At 45.3% G+C, this 19,997-nt stretch overlaps 1 protein-coding gene across 11 annotated transcripts in view; it reads left to right on the plus strand.

Moving 5' to 3' along the window:
• The window catches only part of LOC117876458 (ankyrin repeat domain-containing protein 26-like), a 164,411-nt gene that overhangs the window by 137,315 nt on the left and 7,099 nt on the right, over positions 1–19,997 (plus strand). The window lies entirely within an intron of this gene.

Consider the following 19,997-nt stretch of genomic DNA (forward strand, 5'->3'; position numbering starts at 1 on the left):
GGGGCATTGCACTTCCTTAACGATACAGAGGACAACCCTCCAGTCACTGGGGCTTACCTGTTCCAGCTAGAGGTAAAAAACAATGTTGTCAGTGGTACTTGCATAAATACAGCAGCAATGATATCCTCAACAACACACTTCATAGCCATCAAGGAAGAGGCAATGTTTTCACCAATGACATTCCTTGAGCTCTTCTTTGGCACCTTGCAGCAGGGACAGTTGGTCACAAAACATCTCTGAAAGCAATGTCGAGAGCCCAGCTGGACCACCTGTATATCGACTCCCTTCTATTCATGTTGGCAACCACCTATTTTATTTCAGAGAAGGTTGGGCTTCTGGGATTACTTCAGACCAGTCGGTCCTCAAGATAGTGAACAAGGTGTATCCCATCCAGTTTCAAGCTGTTACAATCTCCTCCCCACCCTTCCCATCCCTCCTCAGAGATCCCTCTCACAAGACACTTCTAAGACAAAAAATTTAACACTGGGAATAGTGGAGGAAGTTCCTTAAGGATTCAAAGGAAAAGCGCTCTACTCCCACTACTTCTTGATCCCAAAGAAGAAGGAGGCATGGAGACTCCACATCTGGATCTTCAACATCTCAGTCCTTTTGTTCAATGTTTCAAATTCAGGATGGTCACCGTGGCCTGTGTTACCTCCTCTTTGGATCCCATGGACTGGTTCACAGCTACTTTCACATTGTGCTGGGAGTATCACAAAAAATATCTTAGTCACCCTTCGGCTTCATCTGACTTCCACATTAATCAATCCCTTCAACAAGTCACCTATTCCATATAAAAAACTCTAGCTCTCTTCAGCCCCCTGGGACTCAATGGTCAACAAAAACAAATCCACACTAACTCCAACACAGTGCATTGAATTAATGGAGGCAATGTTTAGATTCCAGGTTAGCAAAGACATGCCAACCTCAACAGAGATCAGACATCGTATTAGCAGTTCCAGGTGCATTTCATAACACAAGTGAGAACTTGTATAAAGATTTTGCCATGCTTCACTTTTGTCCACTTGAAGTGTGGTTGAAAGCAGTGTATCTGCTCAATGCAACATGGACAAGAAGGGCCCCACAGAAGTCCTGTGATCATTCGATCGGTGGGCACAAGCAAAATAAATATGTTGGAAAGTTGCATTTTCCACATCCCTTCCATCAAAGATTAATCATGGACACCTCCACATAAGGGTGGGGAGCACACCTGAATCAACTTCAGATTCAACAGAAATAGTCAGCTCCTGAATCCTTCCTCCACATCACTATGCTAAAACTCACAGCAATTTGTTTGGCATCCAAGGCCCTTTCTGCCTCTCTTTCAGGGCCTTTCAAGTGCTTACCAACAACACCATTGCAAAGTGTTACATCAATAGGCAAGGAGAAGCCAGGTCATCCCCTCTGTGCCAGGAATTTATACTTCTATGGATCTGGAGCATTCAGCATCATGTTATCCCAGTAACTATTCATCTTCTGGGGCATCAGAACATGCTGGTAGTCTGCCCCAACAGAGGACTCTTGGAGATTTTTGAGTGGTCCCTCAAGGGTTTGACTCCCTAGGCTATCTTGCACAGATGAGGGTCTCTGGCAGTAGACCTATTTGCTATGCCACAACAACAAATGTCCAAGATTTTGCTCCAGAGAAGGCAGGAGTCTGGGATCCTCACAGATACCTTCCTCATCCCTCCATCCAGACCCATAGTCCCTGCACCTGGCAGTTTGGAGTCCGGTTGACTGACACCTACAGAGAGGAGCTGTTTTGCAGCAATCCTACTCATCTTGCTTCAGAAACATAAAGCCTTCAGCAAGGAAAACTTACTAGTACAAATGGAAACAATTGTTTGTTTGGGCTGAACAACATCACTGCTCACCTCTATAGACAACAGTTCCAGTAATAGATTATTTGCTCTTGTTAAAGCAATCAGGACTATCCCTGCGCTTAATTGGAATCCAGTTGGCTGCAATCTCAGCAAATTGTCCCCCAATACAAAGCTACATAATATTTTGTCACTCCACTGTGGAAAAATTTCTGAAAGGACTGATCCGAGCTTTTCCACCAGTCCCTGTCCCTTGCAATCTGATTGCAGTGTCTGGTTTTAATGGGTTCCTCCTTCAAGACCATGATTACTTGCTCTTTCCATCACATCTCAGTGAAGATGTGGCCTTCCCAGTGTCCATGATTCAGGCCTTTATAGCAGGCCCTCTTTATACCATCATTCACAAGGAAAAAGTCACTCTTAGGCCTCATCTGAAGTTCCTGCCTAAGGTAGTCTTAGACTTCCACATTAATGAGTCTCTTCATCTGCCAGTCTTTTTCCCCAAACCTCATTTTTCAATTGCTGAAGCAAACCTTTACACACTGGATGTAGTTAGAGCAGTCTTTTTATCTGGACAGGACTAGATTGATTGATTAGAGCTTCACTAAGACTGTTTGATACTTTTGTAGAACAGATGAGGGGACAACAAATATCCTTGCAGAGATTGTCTAAATGGATTTTGAATATACATACTTGGTATGTATTATTAAAGAATATTACCCCAGACACATCTGGTCTCATTTGATTTGAGTCCAGCGGGCCTACACTGCCTCTTTTAACGGTCCCATTGACTGAGATATGTAGAGGAGCTATATGGCGTTCAGTCCATACTTTTACCACTCACGCCTCTTGATCAGGTGCAAGCTTTGGTCAGGTGATTCTTCAATCAGTACTGAAATAGGACTCCTTTACATATATCTGGGCCCAGGATATTGCTTGCTTATCACTAGGGCTTACAAGCGATTAAAAAAAACTAATCACGATTAATCACGCTGTTAATAATAGAATACCATTTATTTAAATATTTTTGGATGCTTTCTACATTTTCAAATATATTGATTTCAGTTACAACACAGAGTACAAAGTGTACAGTGCTCACTTTATATTTATTTTTGATTACGAATATTTGCACTGTAAAAATCAAAAGAAATAGTATTTTTCAATTCACCTAATACAAGTTCTGTAGTGTAATCTCTTTATCATGAAAGTTGAACTTACACATATAGAATTATGTACCAAAAAAACCTGCATTCAAAAATAAAACAATATAAAACTTCAGAGGCTGCAAGTCCACTCAGGCTCTAAAGTTTTACATTGTTTTGTTTTTGAGTGCAGTTATGAAGCAAAAACATCTACATTTGTAAGTTGCCCTGACGATAGAGATTGCACTACCGTACTTGTATGAGCTGAACTGAAAAATATTATTTCTTTTATTTATCATTTTTACAGTGCAAATATTTGTCATAAAAAATGATAATATAAAATGTTTAATAAATTTCAATTGGCATTCTATAGTTTAACAATGTGATAAAAACTGTGATTAATTGCGATTAATTTTTTTTAGTTAATCGCATGAGTTAACTGCAATTAATCGACAACCCTACTTATCACCAGCAGTGAAATCTGTGTGGACAGTCACTCAAAAAAAAGAGGTTATTTAACTTTACAGTCGGTAAGTGAAGTTCTTCAAGATGTATTGTCCACACAGATTCCACAACCTGCCCTCTGTCCTTGCTAATTCAGAGTCCTGTCACATGGGATTCTTTATCGGTGAAGAAACTGAAAAGTCACTGAGGCCGTCCCATCCCTTCTGTCCTTGGCTACAGTGGTTTTGAGGTGCTCCCAGGACTCAGGCACAGCCCCAGTGGATATTGATATTTAAAAATCATCTGATATTGTGCACATGGGGCACATGCATGTTCAAGATGGAATTTGCAAACAACACATCACAAAAAAACACAGTTACAGTAAGGTAAGTAACTACTCTTTCTTCTTTGAATGCTTGCTCATGTCCATTCCGTATTAGGTGTGTGCGCTCGCCACATGCACCGGTGCCAGAAATTTTTCCCTCAGCAGTATCCGTAGGGAACCGGCTCTGGTGCCCTCTGGAGTGGCGCCCGCATGGCACAATATAAGGAGCACCGCCGGCTGCCCCCACCCTCAGTTCCTTCTTGCCGCCAGTGATGATGCTGGAACATCTGCTGCTTCAGCTAGTGTTGTTTCATGCGAACTTTGAAAACCTGTAATATAGTTGTATATAGTTAGTAGTTTCTTAATTACCCTTAGTAGTAGTACTCAAACTCTTCGTTAGTCCCAAATGGGAGTCAGCCGGGGGATGGGGCATACCCCTGTCCCCAGGCATTAAGCCCTGCGATCGCTGCAAAGGGCCTATGCCCACCAACAATCCACATACCAGCTGCCTAAGGTGCTTAGGCGAGGGGCACATAAGTGACAAGTGCCGTATCTGCAAGTCCTTTAAACCTAGGATGAAGAAGGAGTGCGATATCTGTCTGAAAACGCTCTTAATGGAGTTGGCACTTACTCTGGCAGTGGGCAGCGGTCTGACTCTGCACTAAGCACCGCGGACTCTGTGCGCAGTGCTCCACTGCCACTGTCTACGAGCCGGCACCGATCCCCCTCCACGGCTCCAGTCAAGAAGCCGAAAAAGACTGGGAGGGGAATTGTTAGGGATTGGCCCTGCTTTGAGCAGGGGGTTGGACTAGATGACCTCGTGAGGTCCCTTCCAACCCTGATATTCTATGATTCTATGATCTCCTACCTCCCATAAGGGAACGGAGAGGGCTGGGGGTGAGCTACGACCCGTGCCAGGCAGCTCAATGCCCCCTTCAGGAAGTTGGGCCCCAGCTCAAGTCAAGCAGTGCAGCCTATCCCATACTTCACCTGTGACTCCGGATAGCGGTGCAGGCCCCAGCCAGCTTCAGATGCTGTTGACGCCCGAAGCCCTTCAAGCAGCTCAGGAGATCCTGACGCTCCCAGTGCTGCCCACACCGACTCCAGCGGTACCTCGGTCTCAGGGAAAACCCATGCTGGGACCTATGCAGGTGTCCCCACCTCAGCGGCACATCCCACCATCGCTCGCCCACCAGAAGCCATCACTCCTCAGGACTAGAGAGGCAGGCTCAGAAGATCCCTCTTTGGTCTCCACACAGGGGGCACCGATCAAGGGACTCGAGGCGTACCTTGCCGGTAGATTGGCCCAGACCCTCTGAGGCACGCATCACCCAGCAAGAACTCCCAGACCGGCCCCGACTGTCTCCAAGGGCCCAGTACCAATCACGGGACCGATCGAGGATCAGAGATCGCCAATCACTGGGCCATCATTGCCCATCTCCTAGCAGTAGGTCGCCCTACTCAGGAATATCCTCCCAGCAACCGGCCCATATTAGCTCTCAGTTCGACATCCCAGTACAGGTCGAGTAGCATGAGGTGTGGATCGCTGGGTCTCTGACGCAGATCCGCCAAACACTATCAGTCCCCGAGATCCCGACCAAGACGCCCGTCTCATTCGGACAGATTGCCTTCGGGACACAGTGACTGGCACTGGTCGGACAACAGCCACTGCTCCACCGAATCCTGTTCGCCCGATACTGACCGCTCCGTTTATACCTCCGGCATGAAGTGAGGTTCCCTGACCACAGGTCAAGCCCCGGTACCTGCAGTGCTGCCTACATCCTCAGCACTGAAACCTGTCCCATGGCCCCAGACGCAGTGGCCAGTGCCATGGTACCTGTGGAACCCTTGCGGGTTCACCCAACCCTCCCAGGCAGTCCGGTTGGTGTTGGGAGCCTGGGAGAGGCCAGCAGCCTCAGTATCCCATCCCCCTGCAGTGCTTGAGGCTTTGGGGGGTAAGACCCCACAGATCCAGGAGGACCCAGGAGAGCAAGCTACTGGACCACCAGTGGAAGTAGAGGTCCCTGCGGCACTGGCATCGTCCTCATTGTCACCAGACGAGGCTATCACGGGGCCCCCTCACCCAGTTTCTCAAGATGACGCCAAAGTGCACCACGAACTTTTGAAAATGGTCACATCCATCCTGGGGCTTCAGGCAGAGGAACTGGAAGAACCCTTGGACTTCCTGTTCGATGTCCTCAGCTCCTCAGTTCCTGCCAGGGTGGCCCTTCATGGGCAAACCTACTCTTCCCTGGCCCCTATCTCTAAATACTTTGTGCCAACCAAGGGGCATGAGTACTTATACTCCTACTTGGCCCCCCAATTCCCTTGTGGTAGAGGCGGTTAACCACAAAGAGAGGCAAAGAGAAGCAAAAACAACCCAGGGCCACACCCAAAAATAAAGACTCGAGAACATTGGATCTCTTTGGGCATAAGATTTATTAATCTTCCAGCCTTCAGCTGAGAGTGGCCAACCACCAAGCCCTCCTGGGACGATATGACTTTAATATGTGGCAAGCCATGGCCAAGTTCGAAGGGTTGCTTCCCAAGGCTTCCAAGAAGGAGTTCCGCGCAATCGTTTGTGATGTCGGATACCGCTGCAGCTGCTGCCTGCACCATGGCTTCCACTATCTCCATGCGGCAAGCCTCCTGGCTGCTCCTCTCTGGGTTGCCCTCTGAGTCTCAGCAGTCAACGAAGGACTTGCCCTTCGATGGCAAAGCCCTATTTGCAGAGCAAACAAACAGCAAGTTCCATGGCCTCAAGGACTCCCACACCACCCTGAAAACCCTGGGTCTTTATGTCCCAACCCTGGCGCATAAGTGGTTCAAACTGCAGCAGCCTCTGGGCCAGGGGAGCCAGCCTTGGCAGGACCAGCCCCACAAACAAGCCAAGGGCTACAAGCACTGTCCGAGCCACCCACCTCCACCCTCTGCCCAGTCGGGCTTGACCCATGCCAAGCAACAGGCCAAACAGTCATTTTGAGGGTGTGCCCAAGGGCAACCTACCAGACTATTCCCCGGATCCATCTGTCCCAGTGTTCTCCAATCGCCTTTCCCTTTTCCTCCCTGCTTGGACCACTATAACCTTGGACCGATGGGTCATCAGCTGGGAGTGGTGGAGGACGTTCCTCTTGAGTACAGGAACAAGGGGTTCTAGTCCTGGTACTTTTTAATCCCAAAGGCCAAGGGCGGTCTACAGCCCATCCTGGACCTGCGAGACCTCAACAAGTACCTAAAGAAGTTAAAGTTCCGCATGGTTTCCCTGGCTTCTGTTATCCCCTCCCTGGATCCGGGAGACTGGTATGCCACCCTCGACTTAAAGGACGCATACTTCCATATAGCGATCTTTCAAAGACACACATATGCTTCCTCCAGTTTACAGTGGGGCCCCACCACTACCAGTTTGCAGTCCTCCCGTTTGACCTGGCGACAGCACCGAGAGTGTTTACCAAATGCATGTCAGTGGTAGCGGCTTACCTCAGGTACTGGGGTATCCAGATCTACCTGTAGCTCGACGACTGGCTCGTCAAGGGAAGCTCCAGGTCTCAAGTCCAAAGGGATGTCGCGGTGCTTCAAGCCACATGCCACCATTCCCCAAGTGATACTCACCTTGCTGCAATGTTGGACCGACCGCGAGGCAATCCTGGAGGGGGTTCCGTTTGACAACCCCCTTCACGCCATCGAGTTGGTGTTGGACATCTTGGAGATTGGCTGTGGTGCGCACCTCGGCTACCTCCAAGTCCTGACAGACAACATGGCCTCGATGTTCTACATCAACAGGCAAGGGGGAGCGCGCCCATTGGCTCTCTGTCAAAAGGCACTCCATCTATGAGACTTCTACATCAGCCACGAAATCCACCTAGAAGCTTGTCACCTTCCCAGTGTCAAGAATATGCTGGTGGACCAGCTCAGCAGGGACTTCTCCTCTCACCACGAGTGCTCGCTCCTTCCAGAGATAGCCTGCATGATCTTCCAAAGGTGAGGAACTCCCCAAGTGGACCTGTTCACTACCAAACAGAACAGGAAATGCCATCGGTTTTGTTCTCAGCAAGGTCTGAGCAAGGGCTCCCTCTCCGATGCCTTCCTCCTGTTGTGGTCAGGGAGCCTGATGTATGTATTCCCTCCGATTCCACTCATCAGCAGGATCCTGGCAAAGATCAAGAGAGACAAAGTGCAGGTTGTCGTGATCATCCTGGCGTGGCCTCGCCAGCATTGGTTCAGTATGTTCATGAACTTGTCAGTGGCCCCACCCTGGCCCCTGCCCAACCGCCTGGACCTTCTGTCACAGGACCATGATCGGCTCCTACACCCCAACCTCAAGTCCCTCCACCTCTTGGCATGGATGCTGTGTGGCTGAACCCAGAGGAACAGACCTGTTCGGAAAGAGTCCAACAGGTCCTCCTGGGAAGTAGGAAGCCCTCAACCAGACCGACTTAGCTGACCAAGTGGACGAGGTTTTCCCACTGGGCATCCGAACATGGCATCTCTCCCTCGCATTTGTCCATACAGGCTGTCCTGGACTACCTGCTCCATTTGAGGAACCAGGGCCTGGCACACTCTTCCATTAGAGTGCATCTCAGGGCCATCTCTGCTTTTCACCCACTGATCCAAGGACAGACAGTGTTTTCCCATGACATGACGGTCTGATTTTTGAGAGGGTTAAAGAGGCTCTTCCCGCAGATGTGGGCTCCTATCCCGCAGTGGGATCTTAACTTGGTCCTCTCTAGGCTCACTGGTGCGCCCTTTGAGCCACTGGATTCTTGCTCCTTTTCCCACCTGTCATGGAAGGTTGCGTTCCTAGTGACGACCACGAGATGGATCTCTGAAATTAACTATGACTTCAGAACTGCCATATACGGTCTTCTACAAAGGCAAGGCTCAGCTGCGGTCCCACCAGGCCTTCCTGACGCAGGTGGTATCCATATGAACCAGGACATCTTCCTCCTGGTGTTGTGTGGCTTGGGACAGAAGACTAGTGAAGAGAGGCGTCTTCACATGCTGGACGTCTGAAGGGCCTTGACTTTTTATTTAGAATGTACCAAGCCTTTCCATAAATCAACTCTGCTCTTCATCACTACAGCGGATAGAGTGAAAGGCCTTCCCGTGGCCTCTGAGAGGATTTCCAATTGGATTACCTCGTCCATAAGGACCTGTTATGACCTGGTGGGGGTTCCACTGCTGCCGATTGTCAGAGCCCACTTGACGAGAGCACAGGCGTCTTCGGCGGCCTTCCTGGTGCACATCCCTATCCAGGACATCTATACAGCTGCAACATGGTCCTCTGTCCACATGTTCACGACTTATTATGCCATCACTCAGTAGGCCAGAGATGATGCTGGATTTGGCAGAGCTATGTTACAATCGACATGTCCATGAATTCCTACCCACCTCCAGGGGTACTGCTTTGGAGTCACCTAATATGGAATGGACATGAGCAAGCACTTGAAGAAGAAAAGAGTTACCTTTTCTGTAACTGGTGTTCTTCGAGAGGTGTTCCTCATGTCCATTCCACAACCCACCCTCCTTCCCCACTGTCAGATTTCCGGCAAGAAGGAACTGAGGATGGGGGGAGCCGGCGGCGTCCCTTATACCGTGCCATGTGGGTGCCACTCCGAGGAGCACCAGAGCCAGTCCCCTACGGATACTGCTGAGGGAAAAACTTCTGGCACCGGTGGTAAGCATGTGGTAAGCACACACACCTAATATGGAATGGACATGAGCAACACATCTCGAAGAACACCAGTTACGGAAAAGTTAACTGTCTTTTCTTCATTAAATGGGTTCACAGAATCTCTTGAACTGCTCAGCATTTACCCTAACGGGGATCATAGGTTCAGTGCATGATCTTCACTCTATGAAGAATGCATTGGCCTCCTACTATGAGGCTCAGGAACCACCAAACTATATTTAGATCACTTGAGTACATGATTCTTCACAAAATACATCTCAGTTCCCTTCTGTGAATAAGACTTTTCTTTCAGCTCAGTCTTACTTTCTCTCTTTCTCCCCACCCCCTTCACTCCACCATTGGTAGGAGCTGAGAAATATTTTTTTTCACTTCAGTGACAAGTTTTTCATTTTAGTTCTACAGTAGAATCCATTTAATCAGCATCCTGTTAAAAATGTGTCTGCTTATTGGTACCTGAGAAAATGGCTTCAGGACAAACCAATATGAATTAATGAGTAGCAGTGGCAAATCTAAAGAGGACAATGTTCTCTTGATAATTATGAGCATATATTTAGGGCAGAATAGGGGACATATTGCCTATTGAAGAACTAACCCACGGCAAAAAAGGCAAGCATTAGGGGATGGGCAAGATCCAAAAAGAAGGAAGTAAGAAAGGGGATGTAAACAGGATTTAGGAAGGCAAAGATTAGAAGTAGGAGACACAAAAGTTGAAGGGCAAAGGGCAGGAAGCAGCCAAACAAGGAAGAATAGGAGTTTTGATAGGAATAGAGTGGAGGGAATGAAGAGCAGCAGGGAGAAAATGGAACAGAGAAAATAACAGGAAGAACAAGGGGAAGGGAGGAATCGGTTCTATAGAGATAAAAGAAAGAACGCTGTTTCAGTTTAAACAAAAAGGGGTAAGAGTTGTGTTTTTTTAAAGAAGCAGAAAAAGAGAGACAGAGAAGGGAAAGAAAGTGGAAATGGAAGTAGAGAAAATCAGAATAAAGAAATGTAAGCAGGAAAAGAAGACACAGGCAACTTTTAGGTTAGTGATTTTTTTGTCTTACTAGATTTTGTAGTGTGTGTATATATAAATTACAGAAAAGGGGAGCACCAGGGATATACCTCTACACCGCTCTTGACAGTGCATACATGTGAATGTGTGCTCAGAATATACCTACATTCTTTCTTGCTTTGATCTGCGTGAAGACATTAATTCCTTGTCCTACCTCCTGGTGCATCACATCACCACCAGATAATGCAGTCTCAAAGCAGCAGATGAGACGGAGATCTTTGACAACAGCCACCAAAATTGGTGAGCTTCTCACTGCTGGTTTACTTTAATCTCTCCTTACCTTAAGGGTTTTTATAATAGTGTATTTAAATGCTTTGTTCATAACTTATTTTTAAAAAATTAAATGAAACCAATTATAGGAATTAACTAACTCATTACTGCCTGAAATGAGGCCATGTGACAAATTTCTATTTCTGTTATTTTCCCTTTTAGTGGGTACTGAGATCTGAGAACAAGGAAGTTAATAAGCTCAATAAGTTCTCCACTAAGAATTGTCTTGACAGATCTCCATTCTTGGGCTACAAGCCCCAAAATCATCAAGAATACAAGAACAGCAACTCACTGATCTGTTTGTTACTATATATTGGGGACCCAGGGCTGCTTCCACTATAGTCAGTAGATTTCAAAATGATCACTTGCTTCAGTTGTACTGCAGTATGGTTAATTATATCAGGTCAGTTTGTAGATTAGCTGTAGTTTCAAAACCTTAGTTTTTAAAACCTTAAGTAGTGTTAATACTGTTTTAAGTTGGTTAGCTCTAATCAGTTTCCTGATTTAAAGTTGACTAATCTATATCAGATCCAGATAAAATGTCTACCATTAAACAGTATGTGCCATGTGGTAATAAAGTTTCTGTAAAGGACCAGCACACCAGTTTCCTTGAGTCTCTGGGAGAAGACCACTTCTTGAGGGGGTACTCCGTTTGCGCTGGACAATGCTGTTACCAAAAGGACACTGTCTATATGGCTGTCAGATTGTATTCCTCATTTCTGTGATCCAGCTGGCTCATTTTCTTTTGGGGCATCCTTGGAGCATCTTATTCTTTTAAAAAATATTAATAGCCGTGTCCATCTGGGCCACACATGCACCCTGTACTGCCTCATGCTCCCGTGTAAGGACATAAAGGGCAGAGCAGCCCGTGATCCTTTCTCAGTTCTCTCTTATTGCACATGGAAGTGAGATGGGATTTAGCAAGTGTCTGACATGTTAACTTTCCTCTAGTTTCAAATTAATCTTTTAGAATTAGTTTGGTGAAGAAGTATTACCTTTGATTAATTTTCCAATTTGGACGTTTAAAAAAACCAACAGAAAGATAGCATGCTGTACAGTGAGGCAAGGTGCCTCATGCCATCTGCCATGGTGGACTCAGGATTTAAGCCCTGCGCAACCTGCGATGGACTTACTTCCCTGGTTGATCGACACCGTCAATGCCTTTTCTGTCTGGGGGTAGACCTCATTCCTGATAAGTTTGAAATCCTTCTTGTTGTGGACTCACAAGTTGAGGGATGTGTTGCTGAAACTACTGGTACTTGTGTAATTGGTGCATGTCACCTTAGACCCAATGGAGACATCCACCTTGAAGGAACCCAAAGGCTTATCCTCCATGAGTGCCACTCCAAGCAGACACAATACCCCAGGGCCTAGCAGTGAAACAAAGGCTGGGAATAAAACTGTTGAAACAGACACTGGTGACATTGATGCCGATTGCCCAGTACATTTTGGCACCACTGCCAATTCTGTATCATCATCAACAGACTTGGCACTGGCCTTAGCACAAGCTCCTCCAACACCAACAGTGACTTCATGAGAGCCAGCAGTGGTGCCCCAACTCCAGGATGACACTGAAAGGAAGGGCCAAGGAGAGATCAGACATGGCTGCAAGCATAGAGGCACTGCCTCACAGAGAACAGAAATTATTCCGTCAAGGGCAGGGCACTTCAGTTCTTTGCCAAGGGAGTGGCACTAAGTAAGCCAGCATCAGCACAGAAAAAAATGCCAGCGCTTGCCATGGTGCCAATTGCAGCACTGAGGTATGCCCTCATGGAACCCTGTTGATCCCTTCAGGGACATCATTGGTACCAATGTAATTAAGCCTCCTTTATTTCATAGAAAGCTGTCCAACCCTCTGAGAGACTAAATAGAAGCCAATCTGAGCCTCTGCACTGGACTTAAATTTATTCCTTTCAAGCTCCAATTTTGACTCTGACAGATGATGACTTCTGGCAGATTCATTGACTTAACCTAGGAATTTTGGAGTATTTTTGTTCATGCATTCTGAAATATAAAATATTGACTAGAAACATGTCAGTCATTGGCTTTCTTTGCAGCATTAATTTTATCTATTAAGAATGATGTTCCAGACCTATCTGCACAAATGATAATACAGCACTAACCCTTCTGTCATCGCATACTCTGATTTTAGGTGGAAAGTTTTTGGAAAGAAGGAACATGTTTTGAAGATCGCTTATGCAAACTTCTTTGGGGATTAACTTCCTTTCAGTATGTGTTTCACAAAATGGCAAAGGTCTTGAAGATTCACAGCATTCTAACTGTTCATGAGATTTCCTCCCAGAGCATTTTCTAATGGGTAATCCTTTTCAGTAGGATTCATCAATTGCCAGCCTTCCTAAAAATGTCAGATTATAGCCTTTTGTGAGCATTTTTAGTGCTGTTTAATTATTGCATGGCACTTGGTTACCTTTGTGATAGGCACTTTACAGACCTGAATATCTCTCTTCATTCTACTTCAGCCACACCACCTATTTGTTTAAAGAAAGAAAGAATTTGTCACATTCAGTCCTTTTCAGTTTCAGGTGCTAAATCCAGGTCTAACGTTTAATTAGTAGTACAGTAGACCAGGTTCTATAATTGTGTGGCAATCATGTTCCAGCATCTTTGATGGGAGCCCTTACATCACATTAATTACAGCGAAATTATCTAAACAATTCTTTCCTTTAAGTTTTAAAAACAGTTTGGTATTTTCCAGGCATCTCTTAGGGTTGCATGAATGTAACTAATTCCTCTGTTGGGTTAATAATTTCAAACATTTTCTAAATGCTCTCATTCTTAATTTTGGATTTTTTCTTTAAAATAAAAGATAAATGCTTCTTAGGTCATTTGTTATATCTAGCTGGCAATGCAGGATTGTTCTTCACTATATATTTGCAAGTGCTTTTATGTGGTTTACTGTACTTTTGAAATATCTCAAATGTTTTTGAAAAAAATTCTATAATCTTATTAGGAAAAAGCTTTGAGGTGAGTATCACGAAGAGTCTTACTGTCAGGAAAGTTTTCCTGTTGTTCAGCCTAAATTTCCCTCTCCTAATTTCATCCTATAACTCCAAATTAAATTCCCTTTTACCATCCTAAAGAGTTGCTCTCTAGCCTTGTTTATTGATTACATCCTACAAATATTTGTAGATAGTTCACACACACTTTTATATACTACATATCCATAGTAAAATCTTAAATTTACCTTTCAGGGCAGGATTATCTTTTTATTCTAATAGAGATGATTTCCTTTCCTAGATGAAAGTAAGTAGAACTACTATTAGATTCATGGGTAATTTACCATTCCCCTCTCTTCCCATAAGAACACAGGACTAGAAGGGACTTCCTGCATTATCGAGTCCAGTTCCCAGTTATTGCAGGCAACCTCATCATATAGTCCTGTTCATAAATTTATGAAGCTCCATCTTAAAATTAGTTACGTTGTTTGCCCCACTATTCCTAGTGGAAGGCTGTTCCAGAACCTCACTCCCCTTCTGACTGTTAGAAACCTTCCTCTAATTTCTAGCCCAAATTTATTCATTGCCAGTTATACCCATTTGTTCTTTTGCCAACATGGTCCTTTAGCTTAAATAGCTCTTCTGTCTCCCTGGTGTTTGCTCCCCTGGTGTACTTATAGAGAGCAGTCATATTCCCTCTCAGTCTAAACAAGCCATGCTCTTTTACTGTCATCTTATAAAATAGGCTGTCCATTCCCTGATCATCTCAGTAGCCCTTCTCTGCACCTATTCCAGGTTGAAAGAAAATTAATCTTTCTTGAACATAGGTGACCAGAATTGTACACATTATTCTAGATGAGGTCTTACCAGTGCCCTCTACAATTATATTAATTCTTCCCTGTCTCTGTTGGAAATATTTTTCCCAATATATCCTAGGATCACATTTGCCTTTTTTATAGCACATTACATTGGTGGGTCACAGTCATCTAGTGATTGACTAATAGACCCTAGTCTTTCTCCTCCTTTGTCATTTCCAGCTAATGAGTCCCTAGTTTCTAGGAGAAATTGTTATTTGTCCCGAAGTGCACGACCATGCAGTTTGTACTACTAAATCTCATCCCATTTCTATTATTCCAGTCCTCCAGGTCATCCAGTTCTTCCATTTTGATATGCTGATCCTCCTCTGTAGTGATGCTGCCTCCCAACTTTTCCCATTTTACTCGGCTCCTTTAAGGTAGATCCTCTAATTTCTTCTTTGTTGGATTTTCAGCTGCCATGTATTCTAACAAAACAGGAGTCTGATCTCAGGAGCTTAAACTTTCAATGTCTGTCAGTCTTCTTTTTCATTAACTTTTTCATTAAGCTGCAGAACTTTTAGCCATATTCTTTCATCTATTTACTGGTTAGGGAACAACTTTGACCCACTTTAATGTCAACATTAATCATCCCAGATCACTGAATGGTTGATTTTTTTCCAAAGGGTTATACCTCTTAGTTTCTTCTTTCGAGCATGCTTCAGAAAAATAAACAGAACTCTCAGCAATAAGTTCAGTCATTGCTGGAGAACAGTTGAATAAAATACGTATTTCACATGGCTGTGCAGACTGAGAATATCTATTCATAGCGCAGTATTTCATCGTCATATTGGAAGACAGCTTCTTCTGCACCCATTTCTGAAGAAGTAAAAGTACAAGATATCTATTCCATACGAAAAATGGTGCTAAGAGATTAAAGTTTCAGAGTAAAGGATTCAAGTCAGAAATACCAAAGAAAAGACTGCATATATTTGTTACTGTGTGTGTAATACTATAGAATTTGATCTTGCTTCCATTGAAGTCAGTGGCAAAACTAGGCTAGAATTAGGCCCCCATGATCATGTACTATTATGTCTTCTTCAAATGCTGTTTCTATGGGTGCTCCACTGCAGGTGTTGGTGTGTCCCGGCACCGTTGATCTTCGGTAGCAGTGTCTGGTCAGGGTGTGCGTGCACAGTAGCAGTCTTGTGGCGCTGCTGGTACCTCATCTAGCACGCGCACACCCCAACCCCTTCAGTTCCTTCTCAACCATCCTCGGCTTGAGACAGAGTCCGTTAACAGCGTCACTAAAAACCTTCAATAAAATTAGATTGTTAGATAGCGTAGTTATTACCTTTGTTATTTTAATTAGTATCGTTATAGTTGGCGTTAGTTAACCTTAGTTAGATAGTATTTTTAAAAAAACTTTTGTTTTCTCATCCCCCTTTTTTTCCACAAAAAATGGGTGCCTTAAATATGCCTGGCTCCCAAGGCTTTAAAAGATGTACTTCATGTAAGGACACAATACCAATTTCTGATGGCCACTCATTATGTGTCCGATACTTAGGTGAGCTTGCTACAAGTTCACTTGGAGTTCATCTCGCCACCATCACAGCCTTCCATCAACAGGTAAATGGGACTTTGATATTCGCTCACCCGATTACTAAGCGATTTTTAACGGGCATACAGAACATGTACCCAGACATCCTAGAACCCACACCAGCCTGAGTCTTAAATCTGGTGCTCAGAAGTCTAACCAGGGCCCCATTCGAAACTTTAGCCACATGCTCGTTACTATCTATGAAAGTGGCATTCCTGGTTGCCATTACATCGGTGCGAAGAGTCAGCGAGATAGGGGCTCTCATGGCTCACCCCCCATACACAATATTCTTCAAGGATAAAGAACACATCCTAAATTTATGCCCAAAATATCTTCCTCCTCCCACCTCAACCAACCAATTCACTTACTTACATTTCATCCAAATCCACGCACTAACACTCAGGAAGTGGTCCTGCACACACTGGATGTGCACCATGCCTTAGCATTTTATCTGGACAGAATGAAGCCCTTCTGAAAATCACCTTGGCTTTTTGTGTCAACAACAGAACGATTGAAGGACTCTGCCATATCTACGCAAAGAATATCTAAACACATATCCAGCTGTATCTATATGTGCTATTCACTACACAACACTGAAGCCCCTCCGGGCATCAGAACCCACTCGACAAGAGCTTTATCTACCTCCATAGCATTCCTACACAACGTGCCCATTCTAGACATCTGCAGGGCGGCCACCTGGGCCTCTGAACACACATTCATGAACCACTCCACAATTACTCTCGGTTCAAGTTCAGACACAAGACTAGGGCTATGTCTACACTATGGGGGGGGGGGATCGATTTCAGATATGCAAATTCAGCTACGGGAATAGCGTAGCTGAATTCGACAATTCTGATCTGACTTACCCCACTGTGAGGACGGCAGCAAATCGACCACCGCGGCTCCCCCATCAACGGCGCTTACTCCTACCTGGGCTGGTGGAGTACGCGCGTCGATTCGGGGATCGATTATCACGTCCCGACGAGACGCGATAAATTGATCCCCGAGAGATCCATTTTCTACCGCCGATCCGGGCGGGTAGTGAAGACCAGCCCTAGGTCTCACAGTACTAGCTTCAGCAATGAACTCAACTCCAAAGCCCTTTCCATCCTCATGAGGGCACTGTTCTATATTCACCTGAAGTGGAGCACCCACAGGGACAGCACTCAAAGAAGAGAAGGTTACTCACCTTGTGCAGTAACTGATGTTCTTCGAGATGTGTGTCTCTATGGGTTCTCCACTACCCATCCTCCCCCCCTCTACTTTGGAGTACAAACCAAACACTCCACGGTAGAGAAAGAACTGAAGGGGTCAGGCCATGTGCATGCTAGATGAGGCACCAGCACCGTGAGACTGCTACTGCGTATGCGGACCCCGACCAGACATTGCTACCAAAAATCTCCAATCAACAGCGCTGTGACGCACTGACACCTGAGGTGGAGCACCCACAGGAACACAGATCTCGAATAACTTCAGTTACTGCACAAGGTGAGTAACCTTCTCTTCTGCCTGACCCCTGCCTTATTCAGTATAAAGAATGGGTGGTGTACAATAAACAAGACACAAGTTCTCAGATTCTCTGCCTTATTTGAAGCCATTTTGTTTTGCATTTTCAACAGTCAATCTGAAGTAATTCAGAAATCTTGATTTACAGATTAACAGAGAACAAAAACATTTTTCTCCCTCTGCATCAAAAACCACTTATCTCTTCAAACTTTCCCAGTAGATAAATCTCTGTGAAAAGTCATATACTGCCTATGTTTGGAGATAAGGCAAAGTTCTTAACAATTTTTATTGTGGAGCATCATGAGCAGCCGGTATAATAGACCAGGGAATTCTAAGCCTTCCCTGGGTGCCGCTGCCGCCAACCTGCTGCTGGACACCTGGGCCGCGGTGGCCCTGTCCCTTTCTATTTCCCAAGGCCCCTGCCTTCTGCTGCTGCCTGCCTGCTGCTGCTCCCTCCTCCTCAGGGGTGGGGGAGTGAGGCGGGAACCGGGTGAGCCAGCAGGGGCGGGGGGAGGGTCTGGTGGGGGAATGAGGTGGCTCACTTGGTTGGGCACGGGGAGGAAGCTTGCCAGGTGCAGGGGGGCCGGCAGCTCGGCCCAGCTTGTGTGGATGGGGCTGGCCCGGCACTCAGTGGGGTCATAGCTGGCCTGGCATCCCAACTTGGGAGGGGGACAGGGCCCGTCCCGTCCGGGGGGTGGCTCAGCCCAGTGTTCGGCCTGTCCGGGGGCGGGGGCTTGGTCCGGCATGGCTGGGGCCTGACTGGCGCTCAGGGGGGTGGGTGGCCTGGTATGGCATGGCTGGGGTGGGCAGGCGCAGGGCCTCAGCCGTGGGGAGGGGCCTCAGGAGGGCTCCTCCTGTTATGCGGGGAGGTTGGAGCTACAGCATGCAGAGGGGGCGGGGCCTTGGGCGGAAGGGGGCACCTCCAGCAGACTAGCCTCTCCAAAGCGGAGGTTCACCCACCATCCATGTGGAGCATTGTGGGCCCAATCATCCTTTTACTGCTATCAATGTGAGTTCTTTCCTGTAGACTAAAGTGGGAACAGACCTGGGCACTGTCCCGTGGAGTAAAGCATGTTGCATTTTTTTTTTCTGATTGTAGTTTAAAACATAATGGTATTTCTCTAGATGGCAGCAAACTGATATTTTCCTTAGCTCAAGTGGTAGATCCTGTGTTGCTGTAGCCAAGCAGAATTCCAATGTGAGCTCCACAAGTGTTCATTATTATTTTGATGTGATAGCCTCTTCATAGTTTAGAGATTACAACCACAGTCCCATTCTGATTGATTTTTGATCCCTTTTCTAATGCAAAGAAGGGAATTTTCCATTCTTAGAGATTTTTTAAGATTAAGTTCCATTTTCAGCTAGAACATTTTCTGACTGTTTTGATTGTTTTAATCTCAAGAACTTTAAAATATCTTAACAATACCGTTCTGAAGCTTTAGAAAAGTGTTTTTCTTTGTATTTGTCTACATTACCTCACAAAAATTGAAACTTAAGTAGATTTTGACATTGGTTTATGCAAGAAATAGCATTTAACTACAAGAATGATAAAATGTTTTAAAAATTGGTGCTATTTGAAAATCAGATATGAATTACCTATCAGCGGAGCTGATTTGAGGCAGCAGTGAGTAGCAATAGAAAATATTTTTTGTCAACATCCTTGGGTGATTTTTCAAAAGTGGGATGTGGTAAAATAGTTGGTTTCTTCTAACACTAAATAAGGAAAATTGGACTAATCTTACAGCTACCCTGTGTTTGTCTTCTTTGCTATTGAGCTTCTTCCTACAAACCTCCCCAAATTCTGACTTTCCAAGGTTCCTCCACAGATTTAAAGAAACAGTACATATTCTTACATGCCTCTCATACACATTGTTTCAATAGTGGTTGCTTAGGTCACCTGTAAATTGGGGATGATAATTAAGGCGCCATATTTGTCACTGAGGTCATGGAAGTCACAGATTCTGTGACTTTCCTTGACATCCGTGACTTCTGCAGCAGCCCGTGTGGCTGGCCCGGGAGCTGCCTGAGCAGCTCGGGCAGCTCGTGGGCCAGTTGCACTACACAAAAGAAAAGATAACAAGGTAGTAAGGTAGTTACCAGTCACATCATCTAAAAACCGAAGCACTTAAAACCAAAGAAATTATTAGTTAAGAACCTCATAAATCTGATGCTGGGCATATCAGAAACATAAACTCATTATTCATATCAAGTATTTTAAAAAACATATTTAATCACATCACAACCACCTTAACTCTGACCCAGAATAAATACTATATTCATTAGTAACCTCAAAATGTAAACGCTGCATATAGAACCCTTTTGAAAAGGAAACAAAAAAATATGTACATGTTAACGACCCACATTGGTCAGCCTTAAATACTAAACTACAGATAAAT

Source organism: Trachemys scripta, chromosome 1 (assembly GCF_013100865.1).
Source record: "Trachemys scripta elegans isolate TJP31775 chromosome 1, CAS_Tse_1.0, whole genome shotgun sequence".
NCBI classification, from domain to species: domain Eukaryota; kingdom Metazoa; phylum Chordata; order Testudines; family Emydidae; genus Trachemys; species Trachemys scripta.